This window comes from Papio anubis, chromosome 9 (assembly GCF_008728515.1).
Source record: "Papio anubis isolate 15944 chromosome 9, Panubis1.0, whole genome shotgun sequence".
Classification (NCBI taxonomy): Eukaryota; Metazoa; Chordata; class Mammalia; order Primates; family Cercopithecidae; genus Papio; species Papio anubis.
Genome location: NC_044984.1, coordinates 86,002,852 through 86,023,198, shown reverse-complemented (window position 1 = coordinate 86,023,198; position 20,347 = coordinate 86,002,852). Strand labels below are relative to the sequence as shown.

The window sequence follows — 20,347 nt, the reverse complement described above, 5'->3', positions numbered from 1 at the left end:
TCTCAGAGAAAAATAGCCATCTGAAGATTTGGGGTAAATATAGAAATTGAGCAAAGGGATTCAGATAATCTTGAAGGATGATTCAAACAGGGTCTGTAAAATCCCAGTGGCTTGTTCTATATCCTAAGCTGCTTCAATCAACATAATCATAATTGAATCAGGAGTCCTTAATCTATTAAATCCCAGGTTAATACAAAGCTCCTGACATATTTTGTACCTTCCTTTCTTCATTTCTGCTACACTCAAGGACTAAGGTTGCTTTCTTTCCCTCTTTAAACACTTTTCTATCTTTTGTAGGCTCCCTCCACTCAAGAATGCTTATGAAGTGAGTTAAATTCAACTCAAAGATCTTCCCATTCATGTGTATCCCTGAAGATCAGCACATGAGAATTTAAAATTTTTATTTTCAGTGGGGAAGGGGTGAGTTGTTCCCTTCTTATCTATTAGTTTTGCAACCCATCCAGCTATCTATCACTTCAGTCAGGTTTCCCGAATATAGTGTTGGATTGTTCTGGCCAAAGGTACACTATTTTTTTCTTCTTGGTCAGATATTCTCTGCTATAGTCTAAGTCATTTTTGCCCTATTTATAATTTCTCACCCATGCAACCATTTCTGATACCCAAAGGTGAGCCAAAGGTGACTTTGACCTCCTTCCATAGCTTTAAGATTTAATCAAAACCTCTCTCCCTCAAATTGAGAATCTTGAATGAAAATGCAACACGAATTCATCTTTATTGCTGAGAGTCCCTGACCTAAACTGGTTTATGCTCTTTTAGAGATTTAGTATCGTATTTGATTGAATTCCATGAGTTATCCAGGCATACTTGTAATATATCCCCTTGTGGTTTAAGTTAGCCATTATCTATTTGTATGACTTGCAGCCAAATACAGTCATGTGCTGCATAACAACATTACAATCAGCAGTGAACTGCGTATATGATTGTAGTCCCATAAAATTACAATGGTGCTGGAAAATTCCTATCTTCTACTGATATCTTGACGATTTTGACCCTGTGTAGACCTATGCTAATATGTGTGTTTGTGTCTTAATTTTCAACAATTTTTTCTAAGTAAAAAAAAAAATAATAAAAATGGGAAAAATGTTACAGAAAAAAGATATAAAGAAATAAAATATTTTCATATAACTATAAAATGGGTTTGTGTTTTAAGCTAAATATTATTATAAAAGAGTCAAGTCTGAAAATTTTAAGAGTTTATAAATTTAAAAAGTTACGGCAAGCTAAGATGAATATATTATTGAAGAAGTATAAATTTCTTTAATATAAATTTAGTGTAGCCTAGATAAACCATTTATAAAGTCTGAAGTACTGAACAGTAATGTCCTAGGTTTTCACAGTCACTCACCACTCACTCACTGACTCATCCAGAGCAACCTTCAGTCTTGCAAGCTCCATTCCTGCTAAGTACCCTATGCAGTTGTACCTTTCTAAATTCTTTTATGCTGCATTTTACCATACCTTTTCTGTGTTTAGATATGTTTAGATACACAGCTACTTACCATTGTGATATCAATTGCCTACAGTATTCAGTATAGTAACCTGCTGTACATGGCTGTAGCCTAGGTTTGTAGTAAGCTAGACCATATTGGTTTAAGTTCACTCTTCGATGTTTGCACAATGATGAAATCATCTAATGATGCATTTCTCAGAATTCATCCCCATAATTTAGCAATGCATGATTGTACGTATAAAATAATACATCCATGAATTCTTGATATGATGTCATAGCCTGCTAAATGAAGCCAAACAATAGAGAGGAAAGCTCCTAACCTTTTACCTCATCCACCCCTTAAAACCCGGAGTCCAGAATTAGTCCTAAGCCTCTATTTCCATGCCCTGTTGTGTCTTAAAGACCAAGTGCCCTTCCCAATGACAACACTCCAAACCCCAATAAGGATGGTGCTACCCCTTTAATATTGCCCACAATTGGAGAGGACCTAGGGCAAGAAGAGGCTTTTATAATCCTTTCCTGCTCCTTCATAGGAGGCTCAGCTCCCTCAGGCTCCACTACAGCTTAGAGAGGGAAACAGATGGTGAAACTTTATTATCCCTTCCAAGTCTTTCCATTTCCTTGACAGCTTAATTATATGACATTAAATGGGGCCCTGCTTTTGGAGGAAGGTTTAAGGATAAAAGAGTATGGACAATATTATTTGATTATTTCCCAATCCCTTGAAAAAAATCAGTCACCTAATCTTTATATTATGCCTGACATGCAATAGCACTGAGTTGTTACGATATATATCGATCCCAGCCCAGTCAATAACACAATTCTAAGCCTCCTCTCAGCCTATAGCATTGACATGGCCTAGATTATTCACATTATATTGGTTTGCTAAGTATCCATTTCAGATGGTGGCTTCTCCCTGAACTTGTTTGTGTTACCCACTGTAAAATCTACACACTGACCCCCTTACTCTCCCCAGGTCTCCACTCTACTTTCCCCTGTGTTGATGCCATTTCCAGGCAGTTTCTCTTCTTGTGAGAACAGAAACCCTGGGTTTGTGTTCTCACAAGAAGTATTCACTGATAGCAACAGTTTGACTCAAACCTTGGGCTTGAAACTCATTGTCCCATATAGGGTCATGTGACCATTTCTGAACCAATCACTGTCACCAATGACAAAGATTCTGTTTTAGCTCTGTGTCACTTTATCTGACACAGAGGGGTTGGGATTACGGCCAGCTCAATTCAAATCACATAAACGGAATGGGAATATTGGAAATAGAGGCTAGGCAAACAACAACAACAACAACAACAAAATTCGGTTGTATATAAATGTGCATGTTTTGGGGAAGAATTGAGGATAATTCTTTGATTTAGTGGAAAATATGTTTTTAATGCCTCAAATTTGAAAATCTGAGGATGTTTGTCCTCAGAAACATTGTTTATCTTAATGGTGAAAGTTGTGTTTACTAATAATATATCTGTATGTGTATGTATGTAAGTATATATATAAAACCAATGTACATAAACACACACATACATACATACAAATATTATATGTACATGTAGGTTATATGTGCACATAGACACACATATGATATCTATGGCTTATTTAATTAACTCTTCTTGAACCTCATCGCTCTATTGTAGGACTTGTATATTTTTCAAATATTAATGTATTGATATAACTCAGGTGTCACATGAAATATTTTTTCACTCAGTCTAAGAAATAATCACCAGCTATAGAAGCATTTTTATCATTTATGTAATCTGTGCTTACAAATCATGTACACTGTATACACTTAAATATGTACTATATACAAACACAACTGCATGTATATGTTTGTGTGTATCTTTATGCATACATGCACTCATGTATGTGTATGTGTGTGTGTGTGCAGCCAAATTATAGCAGGGGCAAATGTTTGGTGTTTCTTTTCCACATTGGAAGCATTTGCAAACCATTGCTTGACTAACTCACCCTCTCAATGCCACTCTGAACAAAATGTTTACCTGGAGCTAAACAGATTGTTAAGAATCTACCAGACAAATCTACATGCTCTAGTTAATTTGCTTCACAGTCATTCATTTACTAGTATGTCAAGCAATCCGAACATATTTTGAAGATTGCTATTTCAGAGAAACCAAACTCTATTTTAGCTTTTGTGTGCACTTATTCTCAGGAATTAAAAGGCACATTTCCCACTAGAGACAAGGAGAGATGATTTCATTTCTTCCCTCTACTTCTGGGCAGAATTTTACTTACCTCTTCTCTCATCTCATAAAATCTTCTCCAGCCTACTGAACTACTCTTAGGATCTTGATTCACCATTATTCTCAAATCTTTTGTTTTGTGCTAAGGTAGAAAAAAGAGACAGAATAATGGCCCAGTTTCTGATTCTAAGACATGTGCAGCACTTTGAAGGTAAAAGGTGCCAACTGCATATTTTTTTTCTCTGCTCTGGAACATAGTGTCATATCTCACTTCTTTTGCTTTTCTGAACCCTCTGAGCCAAAAGAGGAAGTGAGGTGAATTTTTTTGGAATCCTCCGAGAGTTCTCTCAGAGTTGATTTCAACTCCTGTCTTTTCCAGGAGATGGTGTTGACTTAATCTCAATATTGCGCCCAACTGCAAGCCTTCAGCCCTGACTTGTGTGTTTGTGGGCTCTGTTATTAACCAGGCAAGTTGCATTAAGCCAAGTCATCTTGCTGGAGTAGAATGCATACTTCCTTGAACACCTGAATGCAAACATGCAGCCTTCTCCTGTGACCCTAAGAGAGTCAATTTCAGCACTTTCACTAGTGCAGATTCTGCAAAGTCCCTACAACTGAGAATGAACAGCAGGCAAAGGACCTATGAGGATTTTTTAAGCCATCAACTTTAAATCTAATATTTCAAAATTCAGGAAAGAAAAAAACTGCAATAATCATTACCATTGCAGATTAGTGAATAGAATGACTCTCAATGAACATAAAACCACCTGGAATTGCATATTTGGTTACCTCCACCTAAAACTATTTTGGATGCAGTGTTTCCTCACATCCAGTTAGTTTAGAAATTTTGGAATAAGAATAGAGTGGAGAGAATGGATAGAATTATCTGGGTAAGTTATGTTTACATTTTCTAATCACTGAAAGAAAAACTCACGTTTTGTTTAAAATTCACTACTCTAAATATAGACATTTGCTTCTCAAAAATTTATACTTAAAATATTTATATTCTTAATTTTAGTTGAGAAAAAAGAGATAAATATATACATAATACATACTATTACATTTATAAATACAAATATATGTATTTAATATATTTTCATCAGAAATACTTTTGTTTAAATTCAAAAAATATTTACAATATTGAGAATTTGCTTTCTTTATAACACTGTTGGCGGTAGAATGTACAATCTGACGTACATTTATTTATTTATTTATTCTATTTATATTTTGAGACAGAGTCTCTCTCTGTCACCCAGGCTGGAGTGCAATGGCGCGATCTTGGCTCACTGCAAGCTCCACCTCCCGGGTTCATGCCATTCTCCTGCCTCAGCCTCCCCAGTAGCTGGGACTACAGGTGCCTGCCACCACGCCCAGCTAATTTTTTTGTATTTTTAGTAGAGATGGGGTTTCACCATGTTAGCCAGGATGGTCTTGATCTCCTAACCACTTAGTGATCCACCCTCCTCAGCCTCCCAAAGTACTGGGATTACAGGTGTGAGCTACCTCGCCTGGCCCAGTCTGACATAAATTTATTATCTGAAATGATAAGAAGCAAATTATATACTGAGAACAACAGCAATATTTAATGACTTCTATCATGATTATTTGAATCAGGTTTTACAGTATTCATAGATACATGCCATTAAACTTTAGGAAAAAATTTTCAGTGAAAGAAATAGGTTTGTGCTATTTTTAATTCCATTTTACAAAAGCAAAACTAGAGTGATTTGCTCAAAACTACATGTTCTTTAGAAAGTGGTAGAGCTAAGATATATAAAAGTTTATCTTTTGAATGAAGATTCTGTGCTTTTGATATCACACAACTGATCAAATAACGACATGGAGGTCTTAGAAACAGTTTATCAAGCTTGAGTACTTGCTAGACACTAGTTTTCTTTCTTTAGTGCCTGAGGGACAATAAAATAATTGAAAAAAAATAGGTTAATAAGTATAGGCAGCTGGTTTTGAGGTAAAGACAATTTACTTTTTTTAAAGCATTTGCATAGCATCTAGGGGAGAATCCATTAAACGTCAATAAAAGCAGCATATCCACTTTAGAGTGCTTTACAAATGCAGGAGATGTGGAATTTAAAGTATCGTTTTGGCACTGTCTAGGAGACAATTCATGGTTAAAGCTTGTAAGGGGCAGAACTAACATTTCAGTACAGATTTTCCTTACTTCAGGGAGATTGCTTAAGTGCACCATTGTTGTCTATGCTCTAAAAGAACATGAAAAAATAAAGAAAAAGAAAAGAAAAGAAAGAAAGCCTTACAAGGGAGGGAGGCTCAGCTCATAGCAAGCTTGTATCAATGCACTGATACAAATAAAATCTTGAGATTTCAGCTTTTATATCGTGATCTCCATCAGTTCTTTTTCAGATCTATGGCAGTGAGATTTAGACTTATATCCCATGGTATTAAATTTAGTACTGTTCATTGAACAACATCTTTATGAGGCACTGTAGCAGGCACTGATGTAGCTAGAGAGAATAAGTCTCCCCTCTAAGGAAGTCTATAATCTTATCGAGGCTTAAAAATGGACACACATAAATTTACTGTAATGAAAAATGTATCAAAGTACATTGTTCTGTTTTAGTCTAAAGAAGCAAGAAAGAGATGACAATTTATGAAAGATATCAGAATGGGTTTAGGGAGAAAATAATAATCCTACAGGTTGACATAGAAGGCTTGTTAAGGCACAGACATAGAGAAGACAACAAGAATATTCCAAGTACTAGATTAATTGTAAGTAATGTTATCACTGTGGGACAGTGTAGTGGGTTAGAGAAAACTTTGTCTTTTTTGTAAGTTTTAACTGATAATCTATGTTGAGGGTTGTATCATCAGAGTCCCCTTAAGTTTAGATATATTAATTCAACCAATAATTATTGAACACCCACTAAATGCCAAGTATTGTCTTAAACAGGAATGACTAAGACAGGCATGTTTTCCGCTGTGAAGCTTAGATTCTATGGGGGAAAGACACAGTAAACACAAATCATTAAAGAATTAAGTAGTTTCAACTGTGGTAAGTTCTTTCAGGAAATTAAAGATGATACTTAAATATGAAGGGAAACCTGGTACCCTCTAAGGAGTCAATAAAGGCTCATCTGAATAAGTGTCATTCAAGCTGAGACTTGAAAGATATGTGGGCATTAATTAGATAAAAAGTTTGGACAATGGGTGAAGGGAAGTGGGACACAGGGATCGTTCTGGTCACATTCAAAAGTCCTGAAATAAGCAGAAATAAGCTTGCTTAGTTCAAGGATATGAAAGAAAGTCAATTTGGCTGGTGTGCGGTAGTGACAGGGAAGGTGAAGAAGGAATGAAGTTGAGCCAGATTGGGGAAAGTTTATGCAGGGCCTGTGGCCTAGTGAAAGCATTTTGACATTTAAAAGCAATGGAAAGTCACTGAGTGATTTCTAAAAAGGGTTCTAGATCAGTTTAGGAAAGAGATAGGGGCCAGATAAATAGACTGCCCTTGTTGGTATAGGGCCAGGGAGCCACTTCTTCATAGGTGTTAACTTCCGTTTTACGGAAGCTCAACTACAAGAACTCCTATCTCTCCATGTACTCAGAACCAGGGAATGGAGGCATGGTTGTTAAATGCGAGAAGAAACTCGGCATGCTTGGCCCTTGTCCATCCTTGGAAGTCAGTCTGTGCTTTCAGTCACTTTCCCCTCTACTAATCCTTGTGCTGAGACAGTTTCTGCTGCTGAGGGTGAGGATTTGAGAATTGTGGCTTTTGGAAAAAGCGGTATCAAGATCCAGCATTTTTGTAATATATATATGTTGGCTGGGAACATTGAAAAATGAAACAAGAATAATTAAGGGGAGCAAAATATACATAGTGAGTGATGAAGCATCTGGTGTTGCCAGAGTATACGGCTTAGGGCTTTAAATTTTATATGCAGGCCGGATGTTTTGATGTTGGTGACTTTTAAAAGGTTATATGGATCCGCTTTAAACTGCCGCAGCCTGAACGAAAGCTTAAAACTTTGGGTCAAAGGTGTTTTTACTTAAGTGAGTGACCTCAGACTATAATAGGTTTGTCACACCCAAGTGGGATCTTTCTATAGAGACAGCAACCTGAGTACACAAGGGCCTCAAGAAAGGCTTTCAGACCACAGCAAAGATACTTGGGCTTGCCAAAAGTGCTCAGGTGGTGAAGGCGCATAAAGGAAGTTCAGTAAAGGTCTGAACACTTTTTAGATTGTGTCAAAGGACTTCAGCCAAGCAGATTTTGGCAAACTGTTGATGGTTTTAGCAATTAGCAGGCAATTTCAGTGTGCGGGCTGGTGTAGAGCATCATTACAGTCACCGTAAGGTTTGGCACTGCGGGCTAGAATGAGTGTGCTGAGACTACTAGCTAGTTTTGACCTGTTTTCTCTTCTTCTAGGTTGCATCTAGATCGTATTTCCAGTCTCTCCTGCAGTTAGCTAGGTCCACATGATTGAGTTTTCGCTGATAGAATATGAGTGGTAATGGTACCATGTTCAGCCCTGTCTCATATAAACCTTCCTGGTGAACTTCCTCTCTGCTTTAGTCCTCTCCATTAGCTTAGTCAGATGAACAAGGTGACCTTGGCGGCCACCTGTGGGAGATGGTGGAACTAAGGAGAAAATTAAGAAGTATCAAACATAGTAGATCTTGCTTTCCCGTAAAGAGTAAATGCTTAGGATTTAATTTATCATCTTGCTGGTAGGTTTCTCTCAGTTGAGATTAAGTCCATTGGTTATGGATTATGGATGGATTAGACTGCATCCTAATGACACTAGAAACAAGCAGAATGTCCCCTTCTATGCTTTCCTTTGCTCAAATAATGTAAAAGAGTTTTGCTGTGTTTTTTAATATATCATTGAGTACTAAGTTTCTAATTTTACATAAGAGAAAAGCTATTCTAGGAGCTGGGGACTGTACTGTCTGAAAAAAATTAACTGACTTGAGTCCAGTGCTGTAATAATCTTGGATGTTTGGATGCCATTACTGTGAGATAAAAATATTAAACCCACAATAAGATACTGCTGCCCACCTACAATTGGATAAAATTAAAAAGACAATGAATAACCAAAATTCTCAGTATTACCATAAGAGTATAAAATGATACATCTATTTGATAGTTTATTGTAAAATTAAATATGCTTCTACCATATACCCAGGAATTCTACTCCTAAGTATTCATCCAAGAAAAATGAAAAATTACCCACTAGAATCCTTGTACAATACTGCCATATATATATGTGTATGCAAGTGTGGGTGTGTGTGTGTGTGTATATATATATATATATATATATATATGTAGGCTCTGAACCAACAGAAAGTATTTAGATCCAAAGTTCATTATGTATATATCATAAACTCCAAGAAGCTGGAAACAGTTCAGAATCCATCAACAGGAGAATTAATTAAAAAAAAAAAAAATTACACCGTGATATATTTATGCAGTAGAATATCACTCTGTAATAAAAAGGAATGAACTATTGATACATATAACAACATAAATGAGTACACACTTTATGATTCTGTGTACACATCTTTCTAGATCAGGCAAAATTGATGTTTGGTAAGAGAAATCAGAACAATGGCCACTTCTTCATGAACAGGAATTTCTTGGCAAGCAGCTCAAGGGAATTTTCTGCAGTGACAGAAATATTCTACTTCTTAATGCAAGTGTGGGTGTATATATTTGTCAAAACTGCTTGAATTATACACTTAAGATCTGCATATGACACTATTTGTAAATCACCCCTCAATGGAAACATAAATAATACATTATCTCTACATTAAAAAATGAGGCATAAAATTCTGATATATGGAAGAAAGAATCATATATGAAAGAACCATATCCATGCCACCCTAGGCTTGAACTTTTAAGGGAGCCTGAAGTCTACCCAGGCATTGAGAACATCTCCAACCACAACCATGAAGAGTAGGACATACAGAGATGAATTTTTGACTCTTTTTTTCTGTGAACTTTTAATTCATGTGGAATTTGATTTTGATTTTAATTCTATTGAAATTTTATTGAATCTTCAACCTCTCTCTGGTAATTTTATAATATCAGGGAGCTTATAGTCACATTTCGATTATCTATCTATTGGGGTTAAATTTTTTACTGGATAATCTTTATTTTGTTTTTATCATATGGGTATCCTAATGTGGTTCTTTAATTTTATTGGCGAATCCCCAACATGTTAGGTTGCACAACATGGCTGGACATACTTTGGGATGTAAAAAGGAATACAGAGCAAAATTTTTGCTGTTGGTACAGAGGCTTCAGATCAAATTGACACTGCCCGCTGGGATCCCAAGAGGATACTCAAAATGGAGAGACTTGCCATGGTCCCCATTTGTGGTAAGTGGGCAGGGAGTTGTGAGGGCCGTTTAGCTGATCCATTTGCTCCCCATATAAAGCTGAGTCCTCCTTCTTAACTGTAGCGATATAAAAGTTATTTTATTCTCTATCTGCAGACTTGTCTTACATCTCAATTAAGAATTTGGGTAAGATGGAGAGATAGCTGTGTCTTTAGAACTGATATTTAAAATCAGTAGCATTTCAATTATCCACAGAGAGAATGCACAAAGAAACACAAAGAGGACTGAAAAAGAATTATTAAGATATATTATTTATAAAGGATATCAAAGAATAAGAAGAGTCAGTGAATTAAATAGAGAATGAGTGACTGAGAGGTAGGAGAAGCTACAGAAGGAAAGAAACAGCCAATGAGAAGCTTTAAGAAGATCCAGTCAGTCAGGTTCAGTGATACACAGCTCTAAGAGGAGGACAAATCAGAAAGGCAATTTTGCATTCCAATATCCATTCAATTGCAAAATACATGGCAATCTCCAAAAAGCCTTGCAATACACTCTCATTGTTCATTGCTAGCATGTAATCATTATTGAAATGAACATGAGTTCCTGAAGGGATGAGATTGTGTACTGTTCATTTTGTGTGCCTAGTCCCCATTGGCATTTAGTAACGTATTTGTGCAATAGATGGTCTTACACTCCCTCTCCTCAATCTTGAGTAAATATTTTTATTGTGTTTGTTTTACAGGTAAAGAAGTAAAATACTTGGCCAGAATCACCAATTGCAGTTAGTGACTGAGCCAGACTCCTGATAATTGGTACTGCACTGTTTAATAGCAGTAAAACATTCAAATCTCACCTCTCTCACCTCCTTTACATCTTTGTTCAAATGTTAATTTCTCAGTTAGGCAAACCCTGAGGGTTTCATTTAAAATAACACTTCCTTCTCCAACCATTCACCCTGTTCTGTGGCTCTTCACCGCATTTACTCCTTTCTTTTCTTTTCTTTTCTTTTTTTTTTCAGTTATACTTTAAGTTCTGCCATACATGTGTAGAATGTGCAGTTTTGTTACATACGTTATACAATTTCTACCTACATTATACAATTTCTAGTATGTTACACAATTTCTAGTATGTTACACAATTAACTTATTTGTTGTGTTTCTAACTTACCCCTTGATCCAGAATGGAAGCTAGAGTAGAAATATTTTTGTCAGCTTTCTTTTCTTTTCTTTTCTCTTTTCTTTTCTTTTTTTTTTTTCTTTCCTTTTTTTTTTTTGAGACAGAGTCTAGCTCTGTCACACAGGCTGGGGTGCAGCGGCCAATCTCGGCTCACTGCAGCCTCCACCTCCTGAGTTCAAGAAGTTCTCCTGGCTCAGCCTCAGCCTCCCGAGTAACTGGGATTACAGGCACTTGCCACCTTGCTCAACTAATTTTTGTGTTTTTAGTAGAGATGGGGTTTCGCCATGTTTGCCAGACGGGTCTTGAACTCCTGACCTCAGGCGATCTGCCTGCCTCGGCCTCCCAAAATGTTGGTATTCCAGGTGTGAGCCACTGCGCTCAGCCATTTTTGTCAGTTTTCTTCACACATATACAGTCCAGATGTTTTCAAGGGTGACTGGCACTAAGTGGATATTTAAAAATTATGTTTATTGAATTAATTAAAAGGTACAGCTATTTGGAAGCATAAGAAAATGAAACAACACTTTTATAGTCACAGAATTTAGTTGGATTTTAGAAACTATTAAATCGTAGCTTTTTCACTTTTCATCATTTTAAAATTCCTGAAGCTAATCAATGAGCAAAACATTAGTAGTACTGCTACTTTATGTAACTTATGTAGCACACTGAGCTATTTGGCAAAAAATGACTCTAAAACATAATATATGTTAACATATGTAAAGTGGATAGTGACTGATTTTCAAAACATTATTCATACATGTGTGACTTTAATTAGGAAGCTATAATAGATACACTATGAATTTTCATGAAGAAAAAAACCAGCATCTGGACTTGAGATTCTACACAAAGAAAAAGCTGGATTTCTTCCTTCTTTTCCAGAGTGTATAGAACCTACATTTCCTCCAGTTAGAATTTTCTCAGAAATAGCAAAATAAAACTCTAGTAAAATCAATAAGCTTTCACTGCCAGTTTTAACAATGGTAATTCAAAGCTTATAAAAAAGGACCATGATTCCACATTTTTAATTTCCTCACAGAACTATAACCTGAAAATATTTTATATACATTACTATTTTGCACTTGTAGTTTTTAAAGATACTAACTTGTTAGAAGTATATTTATCTGAAGATGTTCATCTTTTTTGCTGTTTCTTTTAAATTTTTTCAGCTGTAAACCTTCTGAGATTTGAGTTTTTTAATACTGTCAAAAAACACTTCAAGAAACATTATTCTCCTAAATTTATAGAAAATATTTCAAGAGATCATATTAGATAATTTTGTATTAGATATTCATAAAGAATTTTCTTTCATAAAATAAACAGATTTTGCCATTTTATAAGTGCATAGAAAAGCAGTAACTGTTTTTAATTTACCAACATTTCTTTTTGGCTGCTAGAACACTTACATCTGACATAATAAAATAATTACTAAGTGTCTTGTAATTGTTTCTTTAATGTATCACCTCTCCCAAAACTTTGAAATCACCTGGAAGACAATAAACTGCTGAAATAATTTTTCTTTCCTTGTTCTATTATTCAACATAAAGTAAACATTCAAAAATATTTGTTTCATTCAACGATTGGAAATTAATTTGAATACTACCCACTCAATGCAAATAGCTGTACATATTCAAAAATTATGTGTCATATCATCCTTTAAGCCAGGTAAATAAGTAATTGTTCAAAGAAATTAAACCGCTATATTTTTCCTTTATTGTTAAATATTCATTCAATCTTGCTTCCTTGCAAAATTACTAAATGAATATATATTGCTTTGATCATTCAAAGTTGTGTATCTATACACATACATACACACACATACATGGCTATTCAGCTATTCGCTATGCACAGTGTTAGATCCATTGCGTGTGTTTTCTTTCTTTCCTCCCAACATCCCTTAAGAGCATGATTGTCTTCACATTACAGATGAGAGAACTGAAGATTAGAGAAGCACAATTAATTGTCTAAGGTTTTACTGTGAGTAACAATCAAAGTTGGGATTTAAATGCAAATATTTGGAATGTAAATTTAATTATATTTCTAAAATATTACAGTTAATTCTTCACAGGCATATTCTATCTTCAAACAAATGGGCATTACTTATATATATTAAGTACATATATATACTGAAGCATATTCTAAGAGATAGAGTAGCCTGTACACACAGATAGTCAACTGTAAATGGATATACAGTAAGGCATACACAGGCACAGGACTGCCTTTCTTGACTTGACATTGTGTATATGCACCAAGTAAAAGAGAGCTGCATTTCAGCCCTTTTCAATGTGGCTCTTATTTGAGTTAGAAAAATAGTGATTATTTTTTGTGACAAGAAGGATCAGATAATCTTAATCCATCATCTCCTTTGCATTCACTCTGAATCATTTTTCTATCTTGACCTGCAAATTAGTAATGGTTTTTATTACTTAACAATGCAAATAATTATCTCATCATCCAAGTTTAACTCCATACTATTTAACGTAATGGATATTTGCCATTTGTTAGGCGTATTGTAGATATTAAGATATTTACTGAGTTTAGACTGTATGATGGATTTTCTCTGAAGCTAAGACCACTAGGTCAGTTAAAGTATTCCATCCAAACCCCACTGTGAATTATATTGCTGATTTTAAATGAGTTTCTACCCAGGCTGTTCAAGCACATGTTTCTTTCAGATCTTTGGCATCTCTGATTTTATTGTACCTTCAGGAATTAGGAAAATCAAGCTGAGTCCTTTAGTTTTATGTTTCCTCTCTATAAGTAGCCTCTACAATAAATACCAAAGCTTAAAGATTAATAAATCCCTCCATATACAACAAGATTTGTGACAGAAAACTGCAGTATTTTTTGCTAATTATTACAAATGACAATTGAAAATACCCACTTCTGGCTTTGCTCTTTTCATGACTATAAACGCCACTAGCAGAGGCATGCATCTTTTTGGTTAGCTTCATAATCTTTGATTTGTCTTCTTCAATTCTGAGAAAATAAGCACCGAGGGGGGTCTGGTTTGCATTACTGGGACAAGAAGATGGCTCTAATCTGCAATCTTCTATTTTGTTTCTATTGTTCAAAAACCAATTTCAATTTTAACTTGCCTGCTGTCCCTTCTCTCTTGGTACAAAGCTGTTTTGATTACAGGAGGGTGGAGGTGGTGGGAGTGAGGTGATGTCAGTGGTGATGGTGGTGGTGTGTGTGTGCCTGTGTGTGTGTGTTTGTGTGTGTGTGTGTGTGTGTGTATAAAGGAGCTGGGCTGGTAGAGGAATGGGAGGCAGAATACATAAGCTGTATTTGTTAATCTGCTTATAAACCTAACAGATTTTTCAGCTGAAATTTGGCCAATGTTAATTGTACACACTGAATTCATGCTGGGAAAATCTCTTTGGAAAAAAAAAAAAAAGAGAGACAGAGAGCACAGCCGGCCTGTTATGTAAGATGTTTATTTTCATCCAATCCAACCCACCATAGGCAGTACAGAAAATAGGCCAGTGCTTCTGACCGGTGACATCACCTCATCATCAGGAGAAAGCGGGAATGGCTGATCACCATATTGTTAGTAAAGAGGATAATTTCCTTTCACAATTGTTTTTCTTTTGGAAACCTTTATTTCTGGAGATAGTGATCTCATCTCCGTGGGATGTTTATTTCTTCAGATTCTGTAATAACAGTGAAGCTACCTGGATTTCAGCTCTTGTACAATGCACATAAACACTTATTTTGGTACTTTTTCTCTAGGTCTCCAAACTTTAAAAGATTGGGTCATTTTAGCAGAACATTGACCATCTTAAGAAAATTGTGACGGGAAAAGAATAATTATTCTGATATTTAACCTTATGAAATATTTTATGTAGCATTTGGTCGTTTGCTTTGCAGAATGCCTCCTTTTCTTAGGCTGTGTCACACTATATTTGGGTAGATGGGCATTGTGTTTATTTTATGAATACTAAGAATGAAATGCACAGTTTTTAGAAACTGTTTTAAGCAGGTCATTATCTGTGCTACAATATAGACATTTTTGCAATGTGTAAGTAGTAAAGTGGGTGAAATTTTGTAGGTGTGTGCATGTAGCTTTTTTTCTAATTCAAAATTAATAGAAAACTAAAAATAGGGTCTTTATTATAGAAGCTAATTCAGCTACTTAGAAAATATACCACAATAAAATTAACCAGTCTATGGTTTGTTTATGACAGATTTGGTTAAATGACTTCTTTCCGTTAAGGGACCATTTTCAGGATTACTCAAATTCACCCAGTTTTTAAAATAAATAATTTGCCTATTCTTGCTTCATTCTCCCTCTAGAGGACATCAGTGAGTATTACAATTCAAACATTAAATATGCCAGTAGGTCTAATTTAAATACAGCACGATCCTGAGAACAGTTCCTTGACTTCATTTGTATTCAGCTTAACTCGGTTCTAGAAGCCATTATCTTAAGTAGCTCCAAGTTTGCAGCACTTTTTTCCTTTAAGCCAAGGTGTCAATATCTTAAGGAGGTCATTTTTGTTTTGTTTTGTTTTTGTTTTTTTTTAAACAGCAAAATCAAAATCTTAACCCTAGTGAAGAGCAGTACTGAAAAAGTTAGAGTTTCAGTTTCTAATACAATGAGTGGTGTGTATTTGTGACTCTAAAAGTCTGATTAGCATGTTCTGGGATATTCACATTACGTCTGCTAGGCAGCCTTTGAGGACACTGGAGGCCATTTAATGTTGTATAATTTAAGTATCACAATAAAAACTGGTCCAGTAACCTGCAGATACGACAGTCAAATAGTAGAATTGGTACAAACATATTCATAGACATTCACCTGAAGATGAGCATAGGAAAGGGCTCCTTATCCTGCTTTCAAGAGACATGGTTTGATTTGCAAAAGCTGCCTAATCATTCAGAGCCTATTTTCTCTATCAGCAAATAGGAATAATTATATCACCTTCTAGTAGTATGAAGACCAGATAAAATCTAGAAAATGCCTAATGTGTGATTGACTTGGAGTAAATTATGTTCTTTTCCATTGTTATAACAATTCTCTGTTTGGAGCTAAGAAGTGAAAATATAAACATTAGCAAAACCTTTCAGGAGATTCCCCTCATTTCTTGATTTATTTTCTTATATGTTCTGTACTTTCGATTTCAGAGTCATGGCATGATTTTATCTTCAAAATGTTGTTACAGGACTCTTGTAGAAATGCCAGTTGTAGGTGGACAGTCTAGAAAAAGAAATTCATGATTCTGTTCTCAGGGTGGGACTGTGGGGCTTTATTTCTTTTTGGTAGGACATAGAAAGGGAGAAATAGGTAGTTCTTTACGTTTTGACTTGGAAAGAAGTTCAGCACATAAAGTTTAAAAAAGAAAGATGTTATAGAATATAATAATATATTTCCGTTTGTATTTTAAAAGCCTAAAAATTATTTATGAAACTATTTGCAAGAAGTTGGGATTAGGCAGAAGTTTGGAAAACTTTTTCTTTCTCTGTACAGTTTACATAAAAATATTTTCATAAAGAATATACATGGTAAAATTTCTTAAGGTGAAAACTGTATCTTTCATTTCTGAACTCCAGTACCTTAATTTCCCTCTCAAAGACACCCACAGTTTATAGTTCATCACTTTTGTAAGATTTTGCTAGGCAATATGTACATATATATATATGTATTGTTTGTTTTCAGTAGGTGTGTTCTATAGTCTTCGTGAACACTGAATTAGTTACTACTGTACCATTGCCCCAGTGGGAAATACAGAGGTAGGTTTCTGAAAGCCTTTGGTCACAACAGTGTCATCATCTGATCCATACGTAATCTTGTTGTGTGTGTTTTTGTGTTTGAAGGCATCTTATTTATGATTCATTAACATTAAACTCACAGCCACTGTAGCTCATACCCAAAGTTTATCACACATGTTTTCACGATAAGGCACATCACAGCCTTCTTGTGCTTAGGAACAGTAGACAGCACTTCGGCACTATGCTTGGGGGAAATTTTAAACAGTAAAATCACTAGCAAAAAAGCCCCAAAATTAGACACATTTGGCACTAAATAGACCATGAAAAGGACACTTGTTTATACTATGGAAGCTGAAATAAGAAGGCAGAGCATTGCCTTCTTTAACCTAGAAAGTTCTGCAAGTATTGATTTTGGAGTTATTAATACAAATATATTTTAGGAAGTAGAAGAACCCATGAATAATGAGGATCAACTGTATATGTATGTATGTATTTATATGTATGTGTGTATGCATATATATATTCTTTTAACCATATACTAGCAATATATTACATGCACTACTCTGACAGTTGCTTTACAGTATTGCTCAGCAGACTCTGAAGTCAGACTGTAGGATCAAAACCTGTCATTATCCTTTACTAGCTGTGTTACCTTGGTCAGGTTACCTAACTTTCCTGTGCTTCTCTTTAGTCTTCTATAATACAGGACTTATAAGGGTATTTACTTAATGGAGTTGTCTTGAGGATCAAATTAGTTGCTACACAAAAGGCATTTAGAATATATCTGACACATCATAAACACTATCTATTTGCTGCATCATCATTTAAGGTATTTGGAGAATATTCCTTTTTGGCCTATATAGCACGTTCTCACTCTTTTTGAAAACAACATTGTGTTACATCATATGGATACATCATAATTTTTAAACCTGGTGCCCACAGAGTGCATTTAGAGAGCTTTGTATCTTTTGCTTCAATCATCTAACACATTTCATGTACACATGTGGAAATCTACCTGTAGGCAAAGGGGTTGTGCAGTTTTAATTTTATATTACCACATTTCCCACAGATTTATTATAATAATCATGTATAATTTTAAAAACTATTTACTTTCAATACAAAGAGAGAAAAGAATGACTCTTATCTTTTGCTCAAATGCAGATTTTTTTTGCAATATATTGAATAAATAATCACATTTACCATGTAAATGATTACAGTGACATTTAATGCTACCCATTTTTTAGGTTTATTAAACACCAAAATGTTTACAAATATTTTGCAGACTTTATATAAATTATCTCTAAGCTTGCCAGTCCAGAATATTCTATCAGTCCAGTAAGAATATATCATCTCAGTTAAGTAGGAGTAAACCTATCATTTCCTCTACTTGATACTTCTCTTTATGTTAGCAACTGCCCAATAATTTCACTTATTACATTGTGTAAAAAATGAAATAGAAAGCAAAATAACTGATGTACCCCGTACTTTAAAGGCACTAGTATTAGCTGTAGAAACTTGAGAAAAATACCAAATCTTGCTCAAAAAGGATTATTTTTAATACAAAGAGCACTAATAACTTCCACAAAACAACTCTAACATTAAGTACATTAAGTAGTCTTCCGGTTTCTTCAATACTTCCGCCTTGCTGACGTTTGCCTGCCTTCCAAATCACTGAAGGAAGGGCATGATTGAGTTTTTGCTTCCTTTCACAACTTCTTCAGAGCAGATTACGTTTCACTTCTTTTATTTCCTTAATTGTTTCTTTTGGAACATTCATTAATCTCTTTACAGGCAATCACAAAGGTATCAGGAATTCTGATTACGCGCTGTGGTAACAATAACCACAAAGGACTGAGCTGAGGTACATTTTCAACAAGGGGAGGATGTCTTTGGAAGCTCTCTATGGGATTGAAAAAAAGGTTCTAGAAAATAGCATGAGTCACTCTTATTAAGGGAGTCAGGGAGGAGAACAGCTGTGCAAAATTAGTACCAGTATCTTCCTACCTTTCATTTTAAACTTTTCAAAAGATTTTTTCTGGTCACTTCCTCCTGAGAAGGGCAACCTAATCAGACATAATCTTTGCTTTTAGAAGTTACCATGGTGACTGGCCAGGACAGACTGTCTTCTCTCGGCATCATAAACACACATTTTCTATGGTGCTAAATAAGCCTGTATACCATCAGAGCCTTTCTTTGAGTGATAAAACAAATAGGGAACATTGAAATGGTTCACAGCAATCAGAAATGATATTTTCCCATATTGATTTTTTTTCTTTCTTTTTGCCCTTTCTCTATCTGTGCCATGTCTCTTTGAAGTATACATCAAGGCACAATACTTATTGCAGGAAGCAAAATCAAGTGAATCTTTTTTTTTTTTTTTTTTTTTCATGTGGACCAAGATAGTCAAAGATTTTCCTTACCACTTATGTTCTGCCAAGTGAAAGACAATTTCACTCACCAAGGTTGACAGACAACAGAGACTCATACACAATCAGAAGACAGTACTGTGACTGAGTATGAGAGCAATCACTAATTTGTGAGAAGTGGGGCAGAGAGAACAGTGCATACTAATTTTTTAGCTTCTTGAACAGACTTTATTTTTTAGAGCACTTTTAGTTTCATAGCAAAATTGAGTAGAAAGTACAGAGTTCCCTTCTACCCCATTCACCTACAGTCTCCCGAACCATCAACATCCCCCACCAGAGTCTTACATTTGTTACAATTGGTGAGCCTGCATTAATACATCATTATCACCCAGAGTCCATAGTTTGCATTAGGGTTCACGCTTGGTGCACATTTTATGGGTTTGGACAAATGTATAATGACGTTTCTATCCTTATAGCGTTATATAGAATAGTCTCACAGTCCTAAACATTGTATTCTGTGTATTCATCCCATCCTCCCATCCTAACCTGTGGCAAGCACTGATTTTTTTTTTATTTTATTTTACTGTCTCCATGGTTTTGTCTTTCCAGAATGCCGTAGAGTTGGAATCATACAATATGTAGCCTTTTCAGATGGGCTTCTTTCACTTTGTAATATACACTTAAGGTTTTCACATTTTTAAAGGAAATCTCGTGTTCCTTTTCTGTCATGTGACCATTTCATTTTCCAAAGGCTTTTGACCAAAGTGTAGTTAGCAGAAAATGCCAAGCACCAACTTCTTCAAAATTTGAAATCAATTTTTCAGGTGGGGGGGGAAAAAGAGCTAATGGAAACACACACAAAAAAAATACAGAGAGGAACAAACCCATATTACCGCAACCACCAGAAGACAAGATGGCAAGGGAAAGACTGACCTAGATTCTGAACTGCATAAGCTTTAGAAAAGCAGATAATGACTGATGGATGGGGTGAGATGGGAGCGAGGGGGACCTCTAACAGTAAGTGAAGATGTATGAGAAGAATCCTTTAGCAAAAAACTACCTTTAAGCTGTGGACTCTCCAAAGCACACAAATGCTG

The 20,347-nt window shown here is 35.4% G+C and overlaps 1 long non-coding RNA gene across 2 annotated transcripts in view; it reads left to right on the top strand.

The window, feature by feature from the left end:
- The window catches only part of LOC103875952, a 70,371-nt gene extending 59,429 nt beyond the window's left edge, over positions 1 to 10,942 (top strand). Inside the window, exons 2-4 of one of the 2 annotated variants that reach the window (XR_634980.4) lie at positions 298 to 420; positions 9,880 to 10,036; positions 10,739 to 10,942. This is a non-coding gene — a long non-coding RNA (uncharacterized LOC103875952). The remainder of the gene's footprint in view (positions 1 to 297; positions 421 to 9,879; positions 10,037 to 10,738) is intronic. The other variant, XR_001892861.3, reaches the window with a different exon arrangement.
- Positions 10,943 to 20,347: the final 9,405 nt, after the last annotated feature.